Below are 10648 nucleotides of genomic sequence, written 5' to 3' on the forward strand. Positions count from 1 at the left end.
ATATATATATATATCCATACACAGTCAAATTGTAATAAATGACAGTGTTAGGATTCCAAGCCCATGTCTGTTTTACTTCATGAGACTGCAAGCTCCACAAGAGAAACAGTTGCATGTGGTTTTGCTAAATATTGTATCTCTGATACCTGAAACACAGTAAGCACTCAAACATTTTGGTCAAATGACGGAATACAGATCCTAAATCATGATCCTCTATGAAATAGCTAAGTCCTTGAGGAAAACAGGTTTACTTTGAAATCAGTGGAAACACAACCAGACGGGCAATAACACTAAGAGAGGTAGTTATTCATTCACGCATCATTCATTCAACAAATATTTACTTAGCACCTACCATATGCTAGGCCCTGGCCTATGGTTATTTTTGAGAGGGAAATGCTTCACGCTGATCCAGTAACTTCTTGCACTCATAAGGACCTCCTCCAACTTTCCTGCTACCCATATCCTTTTCTTAAGGCTAATACATTGAGACCAGCACCGTGGATTGGCCAGTTCTGATCCCGTGCAAGGAGCTCTAAGCCATATTTCCTTTGTTTTCCATCTGCCTTAGGCTTGCAGGACCCACTGGGGATAATGACTCAGTGCTGGGGAGAGTGTGGAGGCTGCAAGCAGCAGAGGGAGGGACTGCAAATTGGAAGCATTTTATTGTTTTCTCCTTTTTTACTCTGAAAAGTTTCCAAAAAGAGAGATCTGCTTGAATAGTTTGTAAAATCCATCTTAAGGTCAACTCTAATTCAATTGGGTCCTGGCAGCAGTGTGATTTCTGCACTGTTACAGAGCTGCCAAAACACACTAGTTGCCCACCTTCCACATCAGTGGTGGCCCTTGACTGCTGCACAGCTGCCCTAGAGCCTGCAGAACTGACTTGGCCTCTAGGAAATGTGGAATGTGGTCAATGCCAAAGAGCAAATCTGACCTATCCTTTGGTAGTCATAGTCCAAAGGGTTCAGAATCTCATTTTGCTAATATTTTAAGAAAACAAAGACATCCATTGTCACATGGTAGGTAGTCACATGACCTTCCATTTCTTATCATCTCTGCAATCATGATAGGATTTTATCAACTGGATCCACACAATCCCTAGGACACTAAATTGTTGACCATATATAAAACTGTATATATAAAATGGTTGTCCATACATAAAAGCGTGGAGAAAATGAGGAATCAGGAAACTTAGATTCTAGCTACTCAATTTCCTCCTAGCTAGTGTGATAAAAATTTGAAAATTATTTCCCCCTGTCTCAGTCATTTCACCTATAAAATAAGATTAAATAAGATGAGTTTTTAAATTCTTTCCTGTTCTTAAATTTTACAGTTGAAATTTTACTTAGAGGTAGTATTACATAGTAAAAAGAACAGATGCCAAAGCCCAGAGCCCACAGAAAGGTTTTAATTCCTGCCATTGGCTTTGCCATGGAGAAGCCATGAAAGCTTAAACACGTTATTCAACATCTCTGTGTCTCCATCTCTCCATCCGTGTGATCAGGACATTCAATTGTATTTTATGGGATTGCAGGAAGACAGTGAGGTAAAAAGTCAGTCACTGAAATACAGAAAGTACATAAAACACATAATAAATTAAAAAATAGATTAGGACTTGGAATATAGACTCCATTTTTTCTTCATAGAAAAATGTTATTTCCAGTTGGAGCAGTTTGCATTAATGGCCCTTATTCAGCACTCCCTGTATCTATGGTGAAAGTAACCAGGCAGAGCTCTGCCAAGACTCGATTTGGGGTATGGCTTCATGACACACTGCTCTCTGGCCAGGAGAGTGTTAGCAGGCAGGATATTAACAGAGGTTCGAAAAGTAATTAGACTTGGTCATTGGTGGCTGTCATCACTAGGAGGACATCCCTAAAACTAATACATATATCCCAAGAAGAGTATGAGACACACGGGACAGAGCCAGCTAAGTCAACTCTTAAGAACTAAATAAATGATTGTTTCGAGCCACTGAATTTTGGGACTGGTGTCATGCAGCAGTTTTATGGCATTAATTGACACACCGTTGATTTCAAAAAGGAGACAAGAGATGCAGATTATTTTATTTTTCACATTGGAGTCCATTAACAACATTTTCAAATATATTTACTTTTCAAAATTTGGTGAACCTTGATATATACTTTTAGGTAGAGTTTGGTATAAGAAAGCGGATGAAAATTTGCTAAAATTACCTTTCTGGTTCAGATGACAGTCTTAGTGATGTCTGAAGTATTTTAAATTGATAAATTATTAACACTTGAAAATTTACCATTCGGTCTAGGTAGTCTAGTGTTAGATTTATATTGGGGGGTTTTTAGCAGAGAAGGATTTAATATGTGCAGGTATGAATGGATTACAGAGTATATTTGTAATTTCTAAATATCAAGGTCCACCTATACAACCCAGCCATTTTAGTAACAGTTTTATTTAATGAGCCTTAAAAGTTTAGTGTTGAAAGGTGGCCATTAATGGGTCACCAGGATTTTGTTCACAGTGCAGAGCACATCTCTTACAAGGAAGGATTCTGGCTGAATGCAATCACCTCTGACCAACACCATTGCTTCTTACATAAGTTAGTGTGCTTCTTGATGAAACAGAAGCTACATTCTTCTAGGCATTACAATCAAAATTAGCTGGTAAGCTTCTTTGGGACAGGAAAATTATGTACAACACTGGGTCTGTGATAGCATGATCAACAGCTGATGAATACTATTGTAGAAGAGCGAGTTAAAACCTGCTTCTCATTTCTCCAGATCCAGCTCTAAGGCCCCTCTATCAAAAGGAATGTGTTCCCCTGGGTCCAGACAAGCCCACCTCCATGTTCAGCCCTGCAGTTAGGCCATCAGCTAGCTGCTCAAAGGCATGGGTAGTGTCATACTGGTCTTTAATCATCTGTGCCTACCAAACACTTTACACATGATGTGACCTTAATATTATTAAATAAATGTTGTGCCAATTCATAATTAAGAAAGCTGAAGATCAGAGATATTAACTAATTTCTGGAAATCATGCATCTGGACAAAAGTGAGAATTCAATTTAAACTCAGTCCATAGTCTACTTCTACTGTACCACTTCAATCAGTATTCTTGTGACAGTAGACACAAGTGTACAGGCAAAATACATGGCATTGTAGCTGATGTTGGATAAGTATTACTTGCCTCTATAATATTGATGAAATTACATCTTATTTTGATGGCAGGAACCTCATCAATGGAGGGTTATACTTTGTATCCTGAATACCTTTTCCTCAAAAGCCATCAGTTTATTGTTGATTGAGGGAGATGGAAAGCAAAGTGAACATCCCAATAGAATATGGCTAATTTAGAATATTTAATAGTAATCAGGCTATCGTAGGGTCATTAATAACGACATATAGGAAGAGTTACATGTCATGGAAGTACATTAGTAATGATGTCATGTTTTTTTAAAGAAACATAGTATTTTTAATATATGTAGTATATCTGCAATATCACCCATGATGTGCACAAGGCTTAAAACATCTTGGAAGGAAATACAGTATTTGCCTTTAAGTGATAAGAGAAAATGAATTTTATAATTTTTTAATTTAATGAAATTTTTGAATTTCAAAAGATAAGTGAGTCTCACTTTGATACACTGAAAGAATTTCGTAATTGTCTCCATGCTGCCTTCTTGATTTCCCTGTCAGTAGCAGATGGACCACTGTACCATGTTTTTGTCTACTTTTATCAGTTCATGTTTGTAGCACATAGTGATTACATTTGCTGTAGGGGACCAGTACAGGTACATAGCACATTTCACTGTCACCAGTTTGCTCACATTTTATCAATGACTGTATTCTGTTATCATAGTACCTGTAACCCTGTGCTGTTCTTAGTTACTTCTTATTGACTTCTGGTATCTGACTATCAGTTTACTAAGAACAGGGATTGCCTGATACCTCTGGATATTCTGGCAGATGACTGGTCCTCAATCACTAATAGACTCGTAAATCTTTGTTAAATGAATGATATTTCTCATGACAGAATTAAGAATTTGCACATGACCCCCAAGAAAAGGGAGAACACAAGAGACTGCATATAAGTGTGTACTGCTACAGAGTCCGAGCTTGCAAACATTGTAGTACATGTTTTCACATGTCTTAGTTCAGTCTTGCACATTTAAGAAATACAAAATAAAATGTAAAATATAGTGAGCTGTTTTTCCTCCCACATTGCCTTTTCTGAGTAATGATGAATAGTGCTCAAAATGTGTGGTTTTCTAACATGAAACCTATAAATTTTCTGAATGCAAGCAAAATGTATGGAAATGCTGTGAAATCTAATTTAAGTGTGTTTTCTTAAAATTAGGATGTATAATATTTTGTTTCATGCGCAGCACAAATAATACTATTAGTGTTTATTCTTTGACTACTGTTTTTGGTAAACAACTCAGAAAATGTGCGCAACATCGAAACGTGGGGCTGCCAGTCACTGTTCATGTTAAACAAAGACAGACCAACCTTAAACCTTCTGATAAATATGATGCTTGTGGTAACTGCAGCATTCACTTCGTATCCCATTTCTCCAAGTTCCTGTCAGCCAGATGTCACTTGCAATGCAAACACTAGAAAAATACGAAATAATAATTTCATACATCATCTATGTGTGCACGAGCCGGTCAAACATTCAATACAAATTCAAACTGCTACTACACACGGAGCAAATATCATCCAAATAATATTTAAAATGATTGAAAGGCTTTTGATTTGGAAGTGTATTCTCTTAAGCTAAGTGGTCCCCAAGACCATCTAGAAAATTCAATTGTTTCATTTTTAAAATGTTTTCTGCCCAAAATTATATCAAACTCTAATGTCTCAGTAGAAATACATGGGATTGGATTGCTGACTGGGCGCCTGATGTAAAAGACAAAATCTAATTTCACTGTGGCATTTCCTCATACTGTCTCACCAAAATACAAAATTGATAAAATTTTAAGGGATAATTTTCAGAAGCAAAATGTTAACTGTTAGTAGATATGCAGGGAAACTTAGCATTGTTGCCCACAAGAAGCAAATGAAGGAAAGAATTGACTGTAAATATAAATATACAATGGTATATAAAGGCATTCTTAAAAGCTTTTTCTTATCAAAAACAGAACTTCAACTTAAAAAAGCCCTTTACTATGAAAATATAAGCTTTCTGTGTAAGTATGTCTGTTTCTAAGCTGCTCTTTCCAAATCTTTTCTATTTTTTTAAGGATAATACAGGAAAAGGAATCACACTGCAAGCTATACTATTAGATATACATTTGCACTGTGTCGATTTCTAGTTTTGATGTTAGCTATGAAAGCGGGCCTGTGTACTGCTGTCTTCAATTAAGAGATAAGAGAGGATGGTATTGGATTCAGCCTGCTTTTTTTCACTAAGGTCCTAAACATCCTCTCTTTCTGCTTGCTGTTTAGAGGTGAAGTTCTCTTCCTGCCCTGCAGGGAGGGAAGAAGGGCTCTGATTTCCTTTGTTTTAAGGAGGGAACTGGGTGCTATAAAAGAATGGGATTTCAGATTAAATGAGCCTTCCTGTTAGCTGTCTGACATTCAGCATAACTCTTAATGGTCTTTGAGTGTCAGTGCTTCATCTGTAAGGCAGAGGTCGTAATTCCTACCTTGTTGTTCGCTTGTGATGTTTAGGAACCATATTTGCAAAGCACCTGACACAGTGATTGACAGAAAGAATGCACGTAAATATTACTTTATGGTTATTCTAATTGTGGCTTCTAATGCCTGCTACCTTAGATTCTGCTGTAAGTGAAATCCCTCCTGATAATCTTCTTTACTGGAGGGGGAAGCCATGGAGAGCAGAGGGAGGGAAGAGACATTCACCCACTGGACACTGTCAGCAAGACAATGGCGAGTTCAGCCACATGACAGAAAAAGCACTGTGGGATCCTGAAAGTATTTGCATGCCCTACAACCATGGGCTGAAGGTACTGGGGACACCATAGAAAGATCGCTGCTGGCCTACCCAGAAGAACCTGTTTCCTTGGAGAAACTGAGTTTAGCCACCAATTGCCCTTTCTCTGCAGAAGCAACTCTTAACACTATGTTGTTATTCCAAAACTTGAGGCCAGCTACTGACATTTGGAGTTGCTCTCTCTCTCCCTCTCCACCCCCATCTTCTCTACTACAATATACTTTTTGTTGTAACAGGCCTTAGTTCTTAAACTACTTGGCAATGTATTCTTTCCTCTCTCTAGTCCTAATACAGGGCTTTAGATTATTAATGCACATTTAGTATTTAAAATTGAAATTAACTCTCTTCTCTTGAGGCAGCTTATTTAACCAAATAAAAAACTAACTATCAGGATGGAGGAATGGTATTGTACAGCTGCTGATGAATAAGATTTACAATCAGAGGGAATCAGATTTTTATCTCAATTCTGACAGAAGGGCAAGTTTCTAAATGTCTCTGGTTTCGTTGGCTATAAAATGGGAATATTTTTACTTCTTAGAATTATTATAAATGAAGTTACCAGGTAAAAAAACAGGACAATCAGTTAAATGAGAATTTCAGATGCACAGTTTTTTAGTATGTCTCAGATATTGTATGGGACACGTTATATTAACAGATAGCTTCTGTTTAGCTGACATTCACATTTAACTAGAGAGTCTACATTATTATTTGCTAAATATGGCAATCCTGTGCTCTGTAGAGAGTGGCTATTCATTTAGTTTTCTCTCACTCCCTTCTTCTCTGGCTTCGTTGTTGTGGAATTAAATATCTTGCACATGGTACCAGTTCAACATATTTTACTCTGCTGTTCTTTTCAAGGCTCCATCTCCAAAGATTCTGTGCTCTTTGCCTAACAAGGGAGGAAAAGCCCCTTCGACTGGTGACATTTCTCTCCGGCCTTGACTTCTCCCTGCTCTCTCCAGGTGCTGTGCAGTATGCACCAGAGGGTGTGGGGTGGCCTAGTTAAAAGGACAAAGAGGAAGAGACAGAGCTGTTAGTACGGGTCCCACTCAATTTAAGGCAACTCGATCTTTGAACATCTGAACTTACCGGGAAGCAGATGTCCTGAGGAGTGATTATTCTCATTGTTTCACAAAATGTTCTGCTACAGACACTCTACACTGATTTCTCTAAAGAGTTCAGAAACAACATTGTAGAAAAGGATTTGGTTTATGAAAACATAGAGGTAAGATAATCTATTTAGCAAAAAAAAAAAAAATCTTTTCCCTAAGTACGTGATAACGGCATTACTAGCAGCTCTGTACAGCTCTCCCTGCTTCCGTGGTGTCCTCATCCCCAAGTCAGCTTTTCCAGATGCTGTTATTCATCCGGCAAGAAAAGCTTTCAGCTTGGAAGGATTGCCAAATGCCCTCTTGGGGTGGTGGCCAGGCATGAACTTGGCTGTTCACAAAAGATACGGGCAAGGGTTTTAAGGACACATTTTTTGACTACAAGTTCAGCGTTGTTCCTCCCTGAGAAGCCAGAGATAGTGGGTAGGATATGATTCAACGGAAAGTCTTTGTATGAGAAAATGGCTCTTTCAATGTGTTCTATCTGAGGATCAGAACATTTGGAGTCTGTCCGACCCCCGTTTCCAGAATTACAGCTGGCTCTGCTGGACAAAGGGCAGCCAGCAGCACCCTGGGAGAAGCTTTCCTCTGTCCCAGTTCGGGAAGGAAATACCTCCATGTCTGGCAAATAGCTAGGGCCTAAAACCTAGGAATATTTCTAGATTACACACTGGTCTTTCCAGGGGATCAGGCTTTGGCTGACAGCAGAAGCAGGTACTGTCCACTCCCTAGGCTCATATTCTCATGTAAACAGGCAGCCACCACACTGCACCAGCTGTAGCTTCTGGGTGGTCCTGGTAGGAAGTTCCAAGTGGATTGCAGTGCAGTCATGTGGGCTGGTGGTCACACAGCTAGAATAAGCATCTGGGGGAGAGAGCAAAGGCATGTAAGGCTCTTCATGCTTCCGTCTCGTCTCTGGTGAAAAATCAAAGTAACATGGGACTTTCCAGAAAAGTCTGTCTTCCAAAATTAAAAACAAACGAACAAACAAACATCAAACATAGAGACAGAAACTGGGTGGATTTTTCTGATAGGCAACAATTCCTAATATGAAGATGATTAGGTTCTGCTCCTCCCTTTCTTTTGGACATACAGAAGTAGAGCTTCTGTAAATGCAAGTTAATTGTCAGTTTTACCACATATTAAAGCATGAGATAAGGAGACTTTCAGCTATCTCTTCTAGAAAAGATAAAATAATTGCTGGGTTGGAATTCCACCTCCACCCCTTATTAGCTATTTGACAAGTTACTCTCTCTGTGCCTCAGTTTTCTCATCTGTAAATGGGAAATACTAGTCAAGTTCCTCGATAAATTGTTGTGAGACTGTAAATGAAGTTTAGACAGTGGCTGGCATAGACTAAATCCTAAGCAAGTATTAACTATCATCCATGTAATTAAAATGACATAAACATTTTATGCTCTAGATGTGTGTGCTATGTAATAGTTACATCGTATGTGCACATCTTTTCAGTATGTCTGTCATCATGGCGAGGTAGAACGAGACAAAGAAAGCTCCGTAGGGGAATTACATGGTTACTTCAGGTGGAAAGGGCAGTAGATGTGATGAGGAGGTGGAAGAGGCAAGTTCTGTAAAGGAGATCTTAGAGTGATTGCTGTCCTGGGAACAGAGGGCACAGGCAGAGGTGAGGCAATACCCAGAAGGAACAATGAGAATACTGGCATGGATAGAAATCAAAAGAAAAGTGTACAGGGAGCTCACAAATAAGATTAGGAGTTGTCATGTGACTCAACAGACACCTAAAGTCTTAAAGATTTAGCACTTTGAGAAAAAAATTTCCTGCTCCTATACTTTACCTCAAAATACTTACAGGTGAGGATTTAAGGGCAAAATACATAGTAAATTAAAGAGCATAGAATAACCAGAAGAAAGAAAATTGAGCATTTAACAAACATTTGGAGAAGGTTTAACTTTCTATACTTAGAATTGGTAAAAGAAAATTCATACGTGATAGTATTGATTAAATATTTTTGAGTAATCACATTTTCATTCCGATCCCTGTGTCAACTTTTCATCACTGTGACCAAATACCTGAAAAAAAAAATTTAAAAGAGGAAAGACTTATTTTGGCTCAGTTTCAGAGATTTTTAGCCAATGGTTCCACCACTTCTAGGCCCGTGGCAAGGCAGAAACATTATAACGAAAGTCGTGGATGAGAAAAGCTGCTAACCTCAGGACAGCTAGGGAGAAGAGACAACGACAACAAGCTGTAGCCGAAGGGGAGAGAAGCAGAGATAATCTCCACGGTCCTGCCCCTCTGTGATTCACTTTCTTCAGCTAGGCCCCACTTCCTGCTTCTATCACCTCCCAAAAATGCTAGCAGTGGATTGATCTTGGATGAAGTTAGAACCTTTGCTCACCTGCTTCTGAAAAGTCAATTAACTATCAAGCTTTCAAAATAATGAGCTTTTGGGGGTATAATTTTGACCCCAATCATGACAATACCCATGGGCCAAGTCAAGGAAATCCATTTAAGGTCGTAAAGATATCATTTTCCATAGAGGTACTTTGCTTCTCTAGGTTTCGTGTACCATCGAGACATCTGAACCGGTGCTATATAATCTATAAGGCCCAGAGTAAAACTGAAATTTAGAAAGTAGGAAGCAAGTGCCATTAGATGTAATAAATAATAAAGCTTTTTCCTTTATTTTGTAATCTCTTGTTCTGGTGTTTATTTTAAAAGAAAAATTAAAATGTGGTATTATTACCAAGTACTTTATCATTTATCTTTGTATTCTATGATGCTAGTTTAAAAAGTAATATAAGAGCCTTTAACTCATAAATGAAATCACTGAAATTATACAACTGTGTTGTGCCTCTTGTACATGCATGGGTATTTCATTTCCAAAACATTGGAAATGCTGCAGGAGATGAACTCAACAATCATTATTTAACACACACATTCTATTAACACTCTATTCTCAGATTTCCAATAAATAAGGACAGACTCAAAGGAAAAGCAACTGTGGATAGCCTTATTATTTCCTTTCTTTCCTGGTCATCATTTCCAACACTAGTGGTTGTTTAATACATGAAAGTAACATGAATAAGAAAGGAAGTGAAGGAGTTCCTCCATAGTTTTCATGTCCTAGAACTCCATGTCTTCTTTCTGTGGTCTGTATGGGAAGCAAATTCTGCTGGAATGAAAATTATGGCTTTTTGAGGCTGCTGATGCTCCCCAACCATATGTCTTCTCCAAATAACTCAATCCTAAATGCAACACACTTATCTTGTACTTCCCTTCAATCTTTCTTGAGTGCTCATGCTTGTATGTTGACCAAAACATCATGGTCATTGGATAAAACGAATCTGGTGTGTGATAGGGAAGCAAGGAAGAGGGGTGCATTTGGCATACTGCACATCTCTCTTTTGCTCATGTGCAATCTCCATTGTCCTCTTGGACTTCACTTACAAAACACAAATTCAAAGATTAAGTTATTAAGAATTTCAATATGGCAACAGTTGAAAATTTAATGTAGTGTGAGGTACTGTGAGACTATGCAGGTCTCCCATCCCCAAAGCCAGCTGTGTCTCAGGGCACATTGTACTTTGACTGTCTCAATACTGTACTCTCTTTGGTGCTCATT

General features: G+C 38.4%; 1 long non-coding RNA gene across 2 annotated transcripts in view; it reads right to left on the reverse strand.

Annotated features, from left to right (window-relative positions):
• Positions 1-7252, reverse strand: part of LOC117284005 — a 29885-nt gene extending 22633 nt beyond the window's left edge. The window contains exons 1-3 of one of the 2 annotated variants that reach the window (XR_004515071.1): positions 7024-7252; positions 4485-4588; positions 1473-1561 (exon numbers count right to left, since the gene is read on the reverse strand). This is a non-coding gene — a long non-coding RNA (uncharacterized LOC117284005). Of the gene's footprint in view, positions 1-1472; positions 1562-4484; positions 4589-7023 lie in introns of those variants that run through there. The other variant, XR_004515070.1, reaches the window with a different exon arrangement.
• Positions 7253-10648: the final 3396 nt, after the last annotated feature.

This window comes from Fukomys damarensis, unplaced genomic scaffold (genome assembly GCF_012274545.1).
Source record: "Fukomys damarensis isolate Sample0158 unplaced genomic scaffold, DMR_v1.0_HiC HiC_scaffold_33, whole genome shotgun sequence".
Taxonomy (NCBI): domain Eukaryota; kingdom Metazoa; phylum Chordata; class Mammalia; order Rodentia; family Bathyergidae; genus Fukomys; species Fukomys damarensis.